General features: G+C 29.5%; 1 pseudogene; it reads right to left on the bottom strand.

Annotated features, from left to right (window-relative positions):
- Positions 1–18,986, bottom strand: part of LOC116779056 (lachesin-like) — a 61,754-nt pseudogene that overhangs the window by 9,894 nt on the left and 32,874 nt on the right.

The raw sequence follows: 18,986 nt of genomic DNA, 5'->3' as shown, positions 1-18,986 counted from the left end.
GATTAATTACAACTTTGGCTGTAAAGATAGTTTTAATAATTTTTTCTTTTGATTACAAAGTTATATCAAATAATTTTTGTATTAAGTTCAGTTTTAAGCTGTTTTCAGTATCTATAATTATATTAGAGTAGGTCAGTATCGAATAAGTATTAGTCACTACTTAGCTATTCCTTAATATTGCAACAAGTTGTTGTAAGCGTAATATATATTTGTTACACAGGAGTGAGTAGGTATCAAAGCCTTTGATTCTATTCTATTTAAATATGAGTTCAATTTTATCTTGTTTCGATCTCTCATTTTCCAACGAGAAGAAAACATTTAATATGTTGACACAATAACGTATGCAGCCAAAAGGTAAAAACACAACTCTCTCTTTTTATTTTCAGATTTTCAGGTTCAGTACAGTTTCAGTTAAAAGTGATCGACACTAAAATGTATTATAATTATACAAAAGTATTCTTTTAGGGATCTGCTACAATATTCGTTGTATAAAAAAGGTATTCAGTTGTCACCTTCTTAGTAGCATTCGTCTATAACAATCTTATTTATTTTACGTATGTTTATAATGTCATCAGAATATGCTATGTTATATGAATTGTAAGAAACATTACTATATTTATTTGTAAAATTTAAACAACGTTGAGCCTTACCACTACTTTCGAAGGTTAAATCAAAATTCGATCGGGTAGTTGAATTTTTATTTTTTATTTTCTACTTGAACATAAAGTAATTTATGTCAAATTTATTAATAAATTTCGTTAAGATTTTAAGTAAACATAATTGTAATAGATTATTTTAATCGCCTAAGCTGGGATAGTAGAGTATCGACAAACAAGTGATAGTGAACAGAGCACTCAACACGGATCTGATCCGATTCAAATTCATGACACGCCTCGAAGATGATACGTGATAACAGGAAAAGCTCCCAATTGCTTACGTGTTTGAGATGTTGGCCCACTACTGTTGCCCTTCAGATCGAGCATAATATCACTTACAAATTAGCTCGAAGATCGAGGATAAACGACTATGCTTCTTGCTCATTGGAATACGCAGGTGAGATTTTATCGTTGAATGAATTGATTCACGTCCTGAATGCGTAATGAATACAACCTCATTTCTTCTGGGGTTGTTTTCAGGGTTAATAATTCATAATTTATTGTAATATATATATTAAGTAATCTAATTATTCATATATTGATTTATAAATGGGATATTTTATTTAATAGCAAACTTAGTTCTAGTTTAAATGAAAAACATTTTTGAATATAAACTTACAGTGCACATGAAGCATTATCCTTTTGCTAACAGAAGGTGGAACTCCGTTGGCTGCGATGCATAGATATGCTCCCATCTCGGACCTCGTCACTTTAGTGAGGTTTACGATCTCACCCTCCAGTGAAGTCACTGTTAACAAAAAATTTATCTATGAAAAAGAATAACAATGATTGGCTTCGATAATATTAATTTAAATAGTGAAATCTGCTTAAAAATCTTTATAGACTAACACAATTAATTTGAAATTAGTTATTTTAAGATTTTAAAAATTTAAAACATAATTTTTAATAAAACTAACATTTTGGGTATACTCTTCTTTTTTTTCCTTTTTCTTTTCAGAAACTGAAGCGTCGGGAGTATGTTGTTTTTAAAATAATAAAATTTTAGTTCACAGTATAGATAAAAAAATTTGTAAATTTTATTAGTTTTTAAATTAATAATCAAGAAAATGGACTTTTTGTATTGACTTCTTACCAAAATTATATTATTATTAATTATCAAGACAAAGACGAAGAGTAGTCTTTCTTTTTATCCGAATATGAAATTAAAAAAACTGCAATGGTTTTCACGGTGTAAAATATACATTTTTCAATTGTTACACATTGCAATAGATTTATAATTACCAAATGTAATAAATCTAAACTTAGATTCAACCGTTTATTCATAAAAGAGGTCTATTTTCGTTTACGCATAAGTACTTCAGTGTTTAGGCGTTTTATTGATAGGGATTTAATTAATATAATTTAAGTTTAGCATCAACATATGTAACTGGATATTAAATAAACTTATTACTTATTATTACATGTTTTTGAGAATTAATGTTAGTTTTTAATTGCTTTATGGAAGAAGGATTTCTTAATCTAAAGTTGTCTTAGAGAAATTGTTATTCAATAAAAAAATAATTTTTTATAGTTTTTAGCAGTACTTTAATGTAAAAATAAACTATTGAGTGCGGTAAAGCGTAAGAAACTATTAATTTGTTTTTATAAGCACATATTCGATATGTTAAATGAGTCATACACTAAAGTTTTGACTACACGAAAATATAACAAACACGAAAATATAATAAAGTTTTGACTACACGAAAGGTTATTTAAATTTCTTTCCAATACTATGTAAATACGTTTTATGCTTACAAGTTACACAAGTCAAAACAAACATACAGATGTAGTGCTTACTTTACATTTCACCAAGAAGTCTATGAAAACACTCCGAAATGCCAAAGTAGACAAGCTTTGATAAACAAGTGCGGTTAGTGGTTTCAACTTGAACTGTTTTCCTGACACCTTGCTCAAATGGCACCCAAGTACACAGCCATTATTCAAACAAGAGGATAAAAAGGAAGGGCAATATTTTTCGAAGGAACTGAAGGGAGTGATGGTTTAAAGTGTAGAGCTCTTGGTCGACCGAAGTGCCACGCTTCGTTAGCAAACAATTTGGAACACACTTTATTGGAGTAGTATTTATTTTATATCAGAAATGTAATAGTCTGTTACACAAAGGTTTCGATGCCAATGTTTACACATAAATAATATGAAAATATTGTTTAGTGGAATGAAATTATACTACAATTCTCGCTACTACGAAAAAATTATATTGCTTTGAAATATTATCTTCCCACGTTCATCATTTTAATTTAAAGAAAATTAATTCTCTAAATAACTGTTTGTATAAGATTATGATGTCTAAATTCGACCCGTTTGCGATATTAAAATTATTATTAAAATTCCACTCCACGGAATTCTTGTGCTCGTCTGCGATGGGTCGTTGAATAAACTTGGCCTGTCGATGTGTCATAAGTCAAGTGACGTTTGAGCTTCTCGGACTTAGGGTGGCAATAAGGATGGCAAAGCTTGACGAGGGCCTCCTATGAAAAATTTATAGTGGACTATTAATTTAATTAACTTTTAACAATTATTCACGTTAATTTCGTTTTCTTCGCTTATAAAGACTTTAATTTTATAAGACTTTGGGATATAACATTATATAAATGAAGATATTAGTAAACATCTTAGAACACCAACTATAGAAAATATTATTAAATAAATGTTCATAGTTGGAATGAGAAACAATAAAATTAAAAATATCGTTTATCAGTCACAATAAAGATTTGTGGGAGAACATCTGATAATTACTTTGTAGGTTGTTATAAACGCAAGATTTAAGATTTTGGAAAATAGCCTAAAGGAAAATGGAAAAGCAACATCTCATTGATCCGTCCTTCAAAGTTAAATTTTAATTAGAAATTTAAATATGTTGCTTTTGTTTACTTCTCAATATTGTCACATAAAAGTATAAACTTATTTATGATTCGAACTAAGTATGCATTTAAAAAACAAAAGTTAATTTTATGAAATTTATCTGAGCTAGAAAATAAGTGAGTTATTCGTTTCAAATATAATAAAATTAATATCTGTTTGAAACTTTAATCTGTAGATGAAAAGCTTGAAATAGGATGTTGGAGTTAATTTGCACTAGTCTCAGACTAAGTTTCAAACATTCGTTCACTTATCTGCATAATTTGTTGTAGAACATGAAACAAATAGGCACGCGACACGCTGTCACCGGCATATTTTATGTCAAACAATAAGGGACAATTTTAGAATAATACGCTATTGTTAGAATAACAAAACTCATTATCTTTACAATTATTACTTATGTTACGTATTTACATCACAAAATACAAATGTTATTGTGTGATGGGGTCTTAATATTAATATTTAAGTAGAGGAATAAGTTCAAAGATTTAATGCCAAATATCTTTTAGAAGTTGTAAGTGATTTATGCTACCATACTTTGTAAGTTTGTTGTAACAAATTTCAAAGCGTCGTTCCCTGTCGTTGAAAAACTATATTTGTCGTGTCGGACACCCCTCGAACTTTGCTCATTGGAATATTCGCCCAAGAAACATTCGTTCCGTAATGGATAGTCTGTATTGTTTTCTGCCCAGATTTATGGAGGTAACTCGTAACGGCTTCTTTAATTAGACTTCTTCACTTAAATTGATGATTGTTTCTGACGTGAGTAAATTAGAAAACGGTTGCTGGAGCCGAGGCGTATTGATTTACTAATTGAGCATTTGAGTATTGAGCATTTGATCGACTTAATTACTATAATTGATAGCAGCTCAGTGTTTGTATGTACTTTAAATTGCATGATATTTTCTTAATTAAAAGCTTAGAAATAAATTGGAGTTGTGTAATCTAAGTTGTATAGCGATGGTTTCTCTTTAGAAGTCATTACCGGTTGTACTTTGTTAGTTTAATGAATTGACTGATGGCAGAAGGAGGTCTTAACGGTGGTGGGGTTAAGTAGGACCTGCCGATTAATCACCCCGTCAGTACAGTTTCCAATTGCTACTCGTCACGAATTCCCCTCAGCAGTGGCTATAATTAGAGTTTCTTGTATCAATAATAATTAAACACCGTATTACTAATGCAAATACAAGTTAATTCAAGGTTACCTAAAAGGAATTCTATGCTCGCTATACAAATTTTTGTTCTTGTATTGTCAATCAAGTGTCTACTAAAACTAAATATGAAGTAACTTTTTATTTACATATTTTATTTGGAATCAATTTAATAAATAAAAAAATTGACGCAAATTAAATTAAGTCCAAACCCTCAAGACTTTTAATAATGTTTTAACTTTCATGTTAAAGTGAAAAAGTTACTTTTTTATTATATAGGTTTCAAGGAAACATCACGTACAAATTTTAAAGATAGATGGGCTGTAATACTAGTTAGGAATGTTTACTGTGAAGATAGTAGCCTCGACATTAATATGTTTCTAAACAGAATTCGTAAAATTGGTTTATTAATTGTATATTAAAATACTTAATTTACAGCATGAAACTTAAAAAATAAAACTTAAAGTTTTTTGTAACAGCAAGTATTGCTGAGAATTATGGAAATGTTAATATCTGTACGTTAAATATTGCTCGTTCGATCGTATTAGAGAAAATTTTAAAACTTACTATCAGCACAAACAATACAGTTATATTTTAAGAGTTTATGACCAGTCAAAGAGTAAAAGGGAAATTATAGAATAAACTAAGTATAGAATTCAAACTTAAACTTACCAGACAAAACGAACACGGCTGCAAACTTTAAACCTTTTGTTAAGAATGGTAATAATCATATATTTTTATATCTACACTGATTACTTTATAAAGAAATATAAAAAAATAAATAAATTTACATGAAACGAAAAGAAAAGAACAGTGAAAATATAGATTTCCAATCATAATTAAAAATTCAAATAACAATATAATTCTTTGGACCTTCAAACTTTATTGAGTATAAAGACGAGTAGGTGAGTAATTATTCTCGGGCGGTCTGGAGATTGTAATCTCACAGGATTAGAAAGTGCGGTGTGAATGGTAATAGCAGCTCCCCGAGCTGCGGTCTGATTTACGGCTAAGATTCAATAGTGAATATTTTAAGAGTTGATTTATTCGTTGCTCATTTATTGAAAGTCTTAAGTAGGTACTTAATACATGATTCAAATGTTACTAAGCCTGTTTTTAAAAGTATGTCTTATTTTTTAATGATTTGCAAATTACGATTAAGTATTTAACGTGAAATATTTTATTTATAGTCAATTTCGTACAGTAATTTTAAATTAAAAAAACCTCTAAAATTTAAAAAATAATCATCATATACAAAATTATAAATATTAAAAACTTTTTTATAATCTTAATAATAATACTTATTTTGTAATAGAATTGTAGAAAAAAATAGTTTTTATTACAGTCGTAGATTAACGTGCAAACAAGATATTTAATTTGTTGTAATAAGTAATTTTAAAAATGTTATACCTAAATACGATTTCTCTAGTCCATGATAATGATCTTCATAAACATATATTTCCTTAAGGTACCTTATTAATAATGGCGGGGCACGCAAACGCTTAGTCATAAAATTTGCATGATATCCTAGACCTATAAATTCAATGTTATTTCATGATTTATTTAAAATAGAACACGTCTGAATTGTATTTTTATCTTTAATAACTTACGAGTATATCAATGGTGATTTCTGATATATTAATATTTTTAATATTTTTATTACTTATACATATATTTTTCGAAAACTTGTACCTTATTATAAAGTTATTATTTAAACGTTTAAATTTGATATCTTGTACATCATTTTAATACCTTTTGTTTTTCCTTGAGGTCCACCTCTTGATATAATGTCACCACCGTCTTCTCTTCTCCATACAATTTTTGGAGGAGGAAATCCTCGGGCCTTACACACTAGTTTTGCCCCACCACCTTCCGGCACCATCATATCTCCGGAGGTTTCTTCGTAAATTATATCTGGAGGAATAACAACCTCCAAAAATGCTGTCTGGAAAGAAGGTAACCCAGTACAATACAACGGAATAGATAATTATTATGATGTAGGTCAAAGTTAAAAGTATCTTAAATATTATTATATGTAGAAAATGTAATATCATTATATGTAGAAAAATATTGCATTCGATGGGTATTCATATGGAACCCTATATTTTTAACGAAGACACTGTATAATTGTTCACACGACAAATCTATCGTTATCTTTTAGGATATTAATATAGTATTTCAGATAAAAGGATATTTTTTTTGTTTTAATTAAATAATTAATTAATCAAGACAACTCACCTGCATTTTCATAGGATCTGTATTTACTTGGCACATATATTGTCCTCTGTCTTCTCTTTTCACTCCACGAATATTTAGTGTCCATGTGTTGTAGTCGTTGTGTGTTACGCTCAGTCTTGCATTGTTTGTGATAACATGTTCGTGAATCGCCAAAATCGCTTTTGTATCCGCTTTGATCCATGCTACCTGTCTCGGAAAATTTAACCTTCCATTCTAGAAATTTGATTAGGCGATACAACACAGAGCGGGGACAATACAATCAAAGATTTAATTCCAATCATCTACGATGGAAGTCCGTCAGTGGTTGTAAAAAACGCAAATGATGAAAAGTTTTCGAAGGAACAAGTCTAATTACAGGCAAATACTTCCCAAGCGGCAGCCATGACAACGATTCTCGAACGCCGGCAACACTATCTTGTAGCGAGCGACTCGCAAAATGCTTTCGGAATTTTTAATTACATTTTCGTCTGCTCGCCGCTATGAGGCGTACTGCGGCGCACTGTGAAAATGCCCTCGTTTTGCCCGCTTTACCGAAAGCGCCAACATCGCAATAGAAGCTAATTTCCTGCATAGCGCGTAATAAAAAAGAAAAAATGTCTACGAAATATAGAGTGTTAAATATTTTCGAGGACACTTCAAACTAGTTACTTTGTATGAGCAGTTCGCGTTTAAATAATGGAAATTTTAAAGTCACTAACACTTTTAAACATTAGTTTATGGTACTTTCTTTGGAGAGCTTATCTAGATTCACTCTGTATTTGATGTTTATTTATCAGAAGGGTATTTAACAATATACACATATTTTGATGATATATTCTACTAAAAAGGTGCTATCAGAAGATAGACTACACTAATTCATTCCGAAAGTGCTTGTGCATTGAACACTATCTTTGTGCACTTGTAACTAAAGTGAATCTTAAAACTACTTTTATATCTAATCTTAATAAAGCCCATTTATTAAATGAAACATTTCGATTTTAGTAATAAATATTCGGATTTATTTCAATTAAAATAAACATATGCAATTTCTTATTTTCAATCATGTAGTATATAGCCTTATACTTAGTAAATTAAAAATTGTATATTTCGAACTAGACATATGAAAAACTCTTGGTAAATGGCCTTTTTAAATTGTATTGAACTAGGTATAAAGCTATGACGTACGCATAGTTAAGCATATGTGAAATAAGAAATGACATAAATAATTAAAAAATACATATCTTTATAATTATAAAGAGCAAATAAAATATAATATTTCCCATTAAAATAACTCTTCCATACCAGCGGTGCATATCAGGGTGATGTAATTTGTAATTTGTTTTGATTGTGTATTGTATAAAAAATTAATGTTTGTTATGCTGGGTGTGTGTTTTTCTTATCTTGCTATGACAATAATAACGTCAATGATGTTATCAAATTAAATGAACAAATAAATAATAACCATAATTCTTTCATTCCTAATATTTTGTGCTAATATTTGAGATATTGGAAATGAATGTTATATAGGTTTTAGACTCCTGGGATTTACTATGATTGTAATTTCTGAATATAATCAGTATGTTGAAGCAAATACAAATGTATTGGTTTGGTGCTCCCTGAACGAGGACGTTAGGAAATTGACTGACCTGTATCTTTAACATATATCTCTTCTCTATTAATACCCTTGAGAGAGGTATAACTTGTTTTCAGAAAATATATAGAGTTAGTTGAAATAATATAATTTATGGTTGAACATTTCGTTCCATTAATAAGTTTATTCTAATGTAAACAGAGATAAGATTCTTTTAAAAATAATATCCAAAATATAGCTTATTACTTATAATTAATATTACAAGAGCTGTTAAAAAGTTATAGCAGAAGTTCGCGTTTCGCGAGAAATATCGAAAAAAATATGATTTTTTTTCTTTACCATCAGAAGTATTAGTGTTTATGATTATGTAGAGTTTATTTATCTTTACTCAACTTGTGACTAGAAATATGTTTATAATAAAACATATGTATATAGTACATGTCAATTCTTTTGTTGTAATAGATGTTTATATTATAGGATTGGTACTCTATTCAGTATCGAGTAATATGAAAATACGGCAACAGATGTAGATTAACTGTGGGGACAGTAGAGAGCACTGCCTCTCGAAATGATTGAGCGGGGACTAAGGGGGTTTGTCCTGGCTTTATTTTAATTTCGTAAAGTGACTGTTTTGCAAGGCCTCCATGACTAAATGGGATAGCTTCGTAGTGGATTAGTGGTTTCGCTTTGCAAATTAATTGATACACGAATGCACACTGCATTTCTGGTCATTGGAAGTTCTTTGTTGTAAAACATTTCATACCATGCATTAATATTTTATTTAAACGACTTTTTAACAATTATTCGAAATAAAAATCAAATAATGATTTTTTAATAAATTTAAATATATAAACACATTGTAACACGTGATTTCATGAAATAAATATTGTGTTTAATGAACGGGATTTAGTGCCGGTGCATTTAATAATACATGCTCCAAAACCACACATATTATCGGCATGGCAGAAAAACTGTGCTTCATTTTAAAACGCAAGAATACGTATTCAATTTTTATTGTATTCTTGAGTTTTTATTTTCTGTGCGGGTGTGGGTGTGCTATGTGCTAGTTGTGCTTGTACTAGCTATGCTACTGTGAAACTTACATTGTGCAGGTCCATGGTGTTCAACTCTATGCTAGATAGAGACAGTCGCTATAGGTTAGTTCAAGAAGTGCATTAGAAGTTGTGTGCTAAAGAAGTGTGGAAGTAAGTGCAAAGGTCTATTAACTTGAGATCTATAACCATTGAATATTTAATTTACTATTGTAATTATAATATTTTTTTCTAATCTCATAACTTTTTTAAGCACATAAAATATATTTTAAATGTTGGAATATGGTTATAAAATCAATATGTCTATATATTAAAGACATTATCAAAGTGAAGTTAAATGGAAACCAGATTTCGCTAAAGTTGAAAACTCATGCAGCTTGGAGAGGCTAGTCGTTTCGTATCAATAAATTTCGCCAAAATAATTATAGATCCCAAAATCAGGTGCTGGAGTGAGGTGCGTCTATTTGGCTAGCTGTAATGAGTTTGTTTGATACACACCCTGGCGGTGGCGGAGTCGCCACTCACCCTATAACCACCAAGGTTATTGACCACACACGTAAATGTCGCGTCCCTTCCCTGAGCGATCGTTACGTTCTCCAGCGGATAGAGGAAGTCCGGCTCCAGACCTAACGCTGAAAAATATTAAATAATGTATATGAAGTGAACAATCAATCTATACAAGTAGTGTCATAAATTAGCAAGAATGATGAAGTAGTTTTTTTTAAATATAAAAGAATGAATTTACTATTTTTATATATATTTTTAAATTTGCAATAAAAATAAGTAGAACAATGTTTTTAATCGATGTAATCTGAACATGCCGGTATTTTAACAAGAGTATCTTCACATTAAGGTAAATCGAAATGAGAGCGCAATCGCTTTCGTATCGTGCGCTCAATCTGTTAATTTATTGATGTTGTTTTATCGAGTTATATAAATATAGGGCTTTCAACCATTTTATAAATAGGCTAGCATCAGTTCGCAACGTCATCTGTGGAAACATATTGTAAAATGTGTACATATGATATTGATTATTGCAGTAAAAACAGCAAGTAGTCAGTTAATTTTGTTAAATTTTATGTATATTAAAGCAGTTTTTAAGAAATAAATTCTTATTTGTATATTTATATCGCTTTGATTATAACTTACGATTACGTTTAATATTGACAAGAATTTTTAATAAAAATTTTATATTCTAAGTTACTTCCAGATGGTTTTTTAAAAAATTAAATGTAAATAAATTTTGAAACCAGGTAAAATATTACTTGAAAATTTGACATTCCGCAATAGAAAAAACACTAAAATAGTTATAAAAATGTTTCTAGAAGACAAACAAAAAATGCGTAGTCATAAAACGGTTGTAACATTGAGTTATCTTAATTAGTTAGTATTTTAGAAGTGACATAAAATTTATGATAACCGCATCATAATAGCGTTATATAACCATTTTAAACATTTAATAATTCAAATATTCGTGTATTAAATTCTATAGCGTACGACGATATAAAAATGTATAATATTTAAATTTGTCTCTAGGGTACCCTAAAGGCTGTATCAAAGTTATTTTTATTCATAGTTTGCAGATACATATTCATTCTTAAATATATTTATCATAGTTCCCGATAATAACGCACGTCATAAAAAAAAAATCACTAGTCAGTAAATTTAAGATACTTAAATAGTTCAACTTTAAACTTCTTTACAGTGAAAATAATAAATAAATATATCATGACTAAAATATATTTTCCCCAGTGAGTAGGTCTGAAGGCGTCAATATTCTACGTGACCAGTGCCTTGTGTTGTGTCCGAGGAAACATGTGTCGGAAGTGAGGACTATCTATTTGGTCATAGAATAGCGATGGCTGAATTATTTGTAGACACATCTAGCGGAAGATTGGATCTACATTCAGTGAATGCGCTACACTGACTTGCAATGCAGTTTGTTAGCAGTCCGTAAATGCCTATAAGCCTTTGACAGTAAATAGATTTTTGTCTGGATTAAGGGAACAAATGAATGGAAGGCACCGTAATATTTCAATGTGAAATACGATAAAGTAAATTTGTGCAGCTGGTCTTTGCTACATGAACAAACTACATAATCCAATAAAAAAAAATCTAAATTTATACATTTTTTTATCTATAGTTTTTTATATTTAAAAATTCATTCAATCTAAGAAAAGTATTCATAACAATCCGTTTTTGAATTAAAATCAAATTGATTATTTTAGATAAATATTTGAGAAGAAACTTTTTTAAAAGATAACAAAATTTATATGAGTATACATCATAGCTTCAATGACACAAATAGGTCATATGACACATGAATGCAAATGTTACGGGAAATGCCATTGTATTATATACATATATTTGTGTTGGACAATGTATAACTTTATTCGTCCCTTTGGGATATTGAGTAATATTTCGTTACGTAGCATTGTGTTTAAATACGTTTTCAAGAAGAATACTTACATAATATTTCATTTATGGTCGGTCATTTCTACATCATTCAATAAATTATGTTTTAAACCATTGTCGAAAATATTATTACAAAAAGTGTAATGTTTGTTATGAAAACCTAGAAAGTTAAAATAAAATTATTTAATTTTAACTTTTAATTACGTCGCAGAAAAAAAAGAAAAAAAAATTAATTATGTAGAATAGCGTATATTAAACTGAAAGTTTAATTAACTTGCGCAAAACAAGCAATGCAAATATGTTTTTCCTGCTTTGAATTTGTTCCTGTATAGAAATTCAGCATAGGTATAAGGGAAAGTGTCGTTGTTATTTACAAATATGAAATGTTATAATTTGATAATTAACACCTATAATAAAATTCCACAATTCGACTGTAGGTACAACCCTTTTAAATGTTTGTCTAATTTGTGATATTTATTAAAATCCTTAAATCTAAATATATTTTTATACAAATTTCATAACAACTTCAGAATTAAAATTGCATGTACAACTATTTAATATTTTCATACAAAATAAAATTAAAATGTCACTGTTTACGGTTATACGATTTTTTTTTACATTCAAGGTACAAATAGCAAAAACGATATGCTAATAGCATTTTAAAAGTTATAAAGACTATGTGTAATGAAAACATATATATTTTTTTGTTATTTTAAGTTATCAGATTCTACAAAGTTCATAAAAATAGTATGAAAATTTACCTTTGTTAAAATAAGTGTTCTGAAATATTAACCCGTTATGTATTTCTATTATAAAATGAAAGTTATTGGACATATTTTAGAGTGGCTTTCAGTAACCTGGGACGATACAAAAGCAGGTATTCATTTGCAATTTGGTTCAGTGATTTTGTTCAGACTCTCGACTGGACGACAGAAGCGCTGGATGAATTATCCTCTATTGTTGTAAGTAAGCGATTTCGCAATGTACATCAATAACCTTAAAATAATATTATTTATGTAAAAAAATTAAAAATACCGAAAACTTATAGCTCATACCTTTATTGCCTAAAAGTCTTACGTGTGATATAAATAAATATTTTCGAAAAATGCTTTGTAACATCAAATGTATTGATCTACTTAATTTTACACAAACTGGCACTGAGTCAGAGACAGTCGAGATTACGTTATGATAGAAAAACAATATTTTCTTTATGCAAATATTTTATTTAAATTTAAATAGACGTCCTAATTGAAGAATAATTTTGAAAGATCTTTACTTGTTTAATATTAAACATTTATTATGTTTGTCAATTTAAAGTACAGCAGTGTGTAAAGTTAAACTAAGACATGGGATTCCTCAAACTTTTTTGAAGTCGTTACGCTATTTGAAGGAGGAACCGCTGGAGTTTGGGCCACTAGAGTCACACTTGGATATGTTTGCCACAACTAGTTAAATGTTAGTTCTAACTTTATTTTGGACGTCGAAGTATAGGACATGTCTTGTTATTGTTGTTCAAGACCGTTTTAAGAGGTTCAGTGCGACCTTAGTTTAGATAATATGAAAATATTTTTAGACCACTTTAGAAAATGTATAATCAAATTTTGGGACTAGTTCTGAGTGTTCTTTGTTAGCTTTGCCACATAAGAAGACAAGTAGATCAACTATGTTATACACGTGAATCGAATCTGTAAGTTCAAAGACCCAAGTTTCGTTATTTACACATAAAGAAAACATTCGACTTTTCAAACATGATCGCGTTAAAGACTCCCGTGGGGGAGAGCGCAAAAATAAATTGTAAGAACGGGGCTGGCAATAAACCTTAAAACAATGTTGTTCGAAACCAAGAATTTTGGTTTCGGTTTGTAGAGATGAGCCGAAGTAGGGAAATTCTTCAACAACATTGTTTCTAAATTAAAACAATCTCATAATTGCACATTCCCTAACTTCTTTGATGCAGCGTATTGTCTGAGGGTGCACGGGGTGAGAGTAGGGTGGCTAGCCCAGGACAAGTTTTGAGGCAAAGTTAAAACGATTAAGTGTCATTTCCGCGGAACTAGCACTGTTAATTAAATATTTCGTCTGTTTTAATAGCCTTAGTCACTCACTTTATTTAAAAATATTTAAACATCCATTGATATAAGAAAGTCAATATTAAAAACAAAATGTTAACTAATACTACTATTATAATAGACTTTACATTTTACTGAATTTATATTAATTCTTACTCCAAAATTTTAATCACTTCAATTATAATATAAACAAATATTACAATAAATTAAATTTCTGCAATACTTAATTAACTTCGTCTACGTAAATAAATCGAAACAGTCCAGAAAGTCCATTACAGTCAATTGGTCTAGACAAGGCACGTGTTGAAACTATTCTCACGGGAAAACGAATTACTCGTGTAAGACAAATAAAAGAACTGCTCGGATAAACCAAATAACAATTAAAAGTTTCAATAACGTGGTGTAATTGACTTTGCATTCGCTTTGAGTTACGATTTACTTTATAATTAAATTAAACGATATTATTACAATTTGTTAAGGTTATTTATATTGTAATTGAGTTTTCTGAAAACAATTATATCTGATTTAAAGACTTCTTTACTACTGTTCACATTAAAGAATGTTATTATATGAAAAAAAAAAATTCATAAAAACTTGGTTTCATGCGGTTTTCATATAAAGTCAGCTCAAGTGTGGCTAGCGTCTCACTTTTTCAATATCCCAAACCGGAGCTAATGGCCGACAGATGGTAAGTTGGGAAAAGTGATGCTATCAAAAAGCGATAGGCAGCGGTTTCACCGGTTACCGAAGCACTTTGCAAGGCTGACGTGGGTCAACTTACAACATGTTGTAAATGTATCTGTAAATTGATTACATCCAGATTTCGGATCCTTTGGTATAGAGTACCCTGTCAGCTTGTTGTATGGTATAATTTTATATATTAGTTCAAGGGTTTCGAGCGAACATCATCATTTATATTATATTAACAAATCAGGGGAAACAGTTTGATGTATAGAAATAAATTATTGGCAAAATTTCTACAAGTATTTTAAAGAGTTGACAGTAAAAGTGTGCCGAGAATTAAGTAGAAAATGACATTTGCAGTTTCTCAGCTTAAGTTCCACTTTTCTTGTACATTTTCTCGTTTGATAGGTACAAGCAACTTTTTTCCCTGTAAGTGACTTCTTTTAACATAATTTCATTAAACGTCAGGCGTCACTGAAACTCGGGTTAGTAAGTGTTCATAAAATGTGCGACAACAACCTTGTAAGTATGTCGCTTCTTCCCATAATATTGTATGAATAATTTTCTTAAATGAAAAGAGCATTTTATCTACCCCTATGCATTGTTATTCAGCCGACGAAGTCTAAGGCGCTCACGCCCCTCAGCTTATCGCCGTTCCCAGCTATTGTAAATTAAATAAATATACATCTAATGAGCGGAAATACAATGCATGAACCTAATTGCTTTATCGTTTACTTTACGTTCTTTACAAACGACTGCTTTTTAGGTTCTTAAGCTGTTGAACGTTTCTAAGAGCGTTTACTTTTTGCAATGAATTATAATAATAAGGCAATTGAAAATGGAAAAATGTTAATACATTCTGTTTGAGCAGATCCGTTTGGAATTGTATATTTTAATATTTCTGTGCTTACTGATATTTGTGAATATTTGAAATGATATATAAGAACTACTTTGCTTTTACTTCAAATAGGTACATGTGTACGAAGATTTTCATTAAACTGACTAATAGAAATATAATTTTGTGTCCATTAAGGACTAATTTAATACAAATTTGTACCTTGAAACTGTTATTTTTTTTGTAAGATTAAGTTAAACTTTTAAGGGGTCTTTGACAAAGTATGTCAACAACATTTCAAGCAAGTTAGCCTATGAGTTATGACATATTCAATAAACAAGTAAATACTTTTGTGATAACATTTACTTTTACATTCTATGTCAATAAAATTGTAACAGTAAGGAAACAGTAAACTAGAAAACAGTTTGAATAAATCCTTAACGCTAATCTTTGAGACTGCGTCCTGCTTTATGTCCTTTGTGTGAGGACATTGATAAGTGGATCTAGCTCTTCATAATAAGGTCGTGATCTGGGAATGTACAGCTTTCGTAGGAACATGTTCTTTGAGGCGCTCCGGACTCAGCTCTCGGCACAATTTGAAACTGATATCGATTTAAACTGTACTGAATAAATTTTTTGAATTCTTCTGCGCTTTAAATGGAACTGTTTAAAATACTAGTCTTTAGAAATTCTGTGATTGTGTATGTATGTATTAATGTACGGATGTTATAAAGTTACTTTTAGTGTAAAATTAGTAAATATTATTTGTCAATTTAAATTCTTTTTTATATTGTTGACAAGGAATTATTATATTAATTTGGAAAACCTTTTACTTATGTATAAATTTTTGACTAAAAATATTTCAACGAAAAAAGTAAGTCTTAGTTATTTTATCAGTTTTTATTTTTTTTTTTCCCTAGACATTTAGTCAACGTTATCATCCCATGGATTAAAAATGTATGAAAACAGTTATTTGTTTATTTATAAAAAATTAGGGTTATATGAGAGAAAGAAGAACTTATAATGTACTCGTAATTTACATTGTAAGGGATGTTCACTACATGTAATGAGTTAGATCTTATCTTTAAACTCTAAATTAACAAAGGCTGACGTAACACGTCCTCGGAGGATACCACGTACGAGCGTTTTAGCAAAAATCATAATTGTTTGTTGTAAATTAACTTTACGGAATAAATAATAAATATCATCGTTATGTTATACATTTTTTTTTCTGGAGACCAAAACTGAAACTTCAGCAACGAAGTAAGCCTAGTTCACTGAAATAAGGTCTCGTGTTTTTTAGTGAATATTATATTTGATCGTATTAATCGAACATTCTATTTGTCTTTTAGATCATGACCCCGTCCCGTTTACGAAGGCAAAGCGTTCGAGAATTTCAATTTAGGGAGAAGAATGCGCCAACATAACGTGTGGCCCGAGATATTTTGATAGGACATGTTCTGCCCAAATAAATCTCTTTTAACATATTAAAACTTTTAAACGCTTTTGTTAAGTATGAACATCCGACAAGAACACTAAATAGAAACTTTGACTCCAAATTCAACAAGTTTTATGACTAGACCTAATGTTGATGAAATAGCTGTAAAATTTTTATTACTTTGCAGAATATTAAATACGTAATAAAGACTTTAAGCTATTTTATTATTACGAATCACAAAAAATCTTATTCTTGGCGAAGAATAGTCTTATTTAAAATGGTCTTAGCGGAATTACTTATATATTTTGGTTTATAAAGCCACGACTCTACAATATCTTAATTCATTCAGTGTAAGCCGGAAGTAGTATTCGTGTATTCTCACTCCGTATTAATAGACCTTAACCAAGAATTAAAATGAGGTTTTTATAAAAATAAGCATATATTATAATTAAAATAAAATTTACCTGAAAGGATAAAAATTTTAAGAACAATTAATAGTGGACAGAGTTTATGAGCACGCTTTATTTTTCTTCAGTCACAGATATAGAAATCCTAATAAGAGACACAAATAAAAAAATTATCAATTATATTATATTGACTTCGTATCAAGAATTCACGGTTATGTCTTAAAGGGTAGCCCGCTGGAATTTTCAATTTGAACACGGTATGCGACCACACGGAAGGAAAGGCTGAGATCTGCATTTGAGAACAGGCCACATAACGGGTAAGAATTCAATTTAGAGCATCTTCGTTGTGTAAAGATCAACTGCGCTCGACTCAAAGGCTTTCAGTTGCATCATGCACTTGAAGAATGACTTGCAACTGGTTCTTTTGTTCAGTGTTGAAAATCTTACTTTTTACGTATAAATAGTTTTGTTTTGTGAAATAAAATGTAACAATTAAATTGCTTTACTGTTTGTGTTATATACGTTTACTCATTTTTAATTTTATTTTTACTGTAATATCTGTTATTTTATCTTATCTATTAAATATATCAAATTCAAATTTGTTCATCAATCAACTGAGTAATCAAGTGAATTTTATCAAATACTAGAAAATAGTCAGTGAAAATCAAATTCCAGGGTTTTAAAATTGAAATGTGAAACTTAACAACACTGCAATTAGGCTGCCAAGAGACGTAACCAAAATGTGATTAATTTATTATATTATTTTACTCCATATGAACTATACTAGAATCAGAATTCCTAAGGTTAGTGTTACCAATATTTTTTAACATAAGATAAATCTCACGACTAGAGTCAAGCTCACAATCTTTATGTCAATAGGCTAAATAATGCGCTTGTGTACTGTATATTCCGTAAGTATCAGAGTAAGTTATTATGAATTTCGAAGAGCGCATAAATGTTTATTTAAGCTTTGTCTAAGTTGCCACCGCTATTTCACGCATCAAACTTTCCGTTGGCTAAATTTATTCATGACGTGATCCCTTGTAAATACATTTGGGAGTTTATTGTCGTAATGAATTTGATATGGCTTATGAAAACAAGCTTATCTTTACTCATTTGTTATACATTTTGTTAGTTTATTTTAACATATTATAACTTTGGGTGGCTTAATTCAGGTCATAATTATTATGGATTTCAAACTATTAATTTCACACAATGTGTTAATCTATTGGCTGTTCTTATGGATTCGATATTTAGTTTTAAATAAAAAAAAATCGTCTATAGTGTAATCGTAGAATAAGAAGATGCAATGTAAAAAATAAAACTGTTTTAAAAATATAAGATAATTCTAAACATGGTCTTTATTGTATTTAATTATATTGTTAAAAAGCGCATGAAGCGATTTGCAATAAGTCACTCACTTGATCAGTGCAATAGTTACTTAAAATGAACATACTATAGGTCTAGAACAATATATATGTAAAAAAAATTGTTAATTTTAGTAGTCAAAAGATAGATGACGTTATATTTGAAAACAAACATCAACAATACAAATATAACACAAAGATTAAGCTCAAATAACAAACCAATTTAA

This window comes from Danaus plexippus, chromosome 6 (genome assembly GCF_018135715.1).
Source record: "Danaus plexippus chromosome 6, MEX_DaPlex, whole genome shotgun sequence".
In the NCBI taxonomy this organism is placed as follows: domain Eukaryota; kingdom Metazoa; phylum Arthropoda; class Insecta; order Lepidoptera; family Nymphalidae; genus Danaus; species Danaus plexippus.
This window is presented reverse-complemented; position numbering and strand designations above follow the sequence as displayed.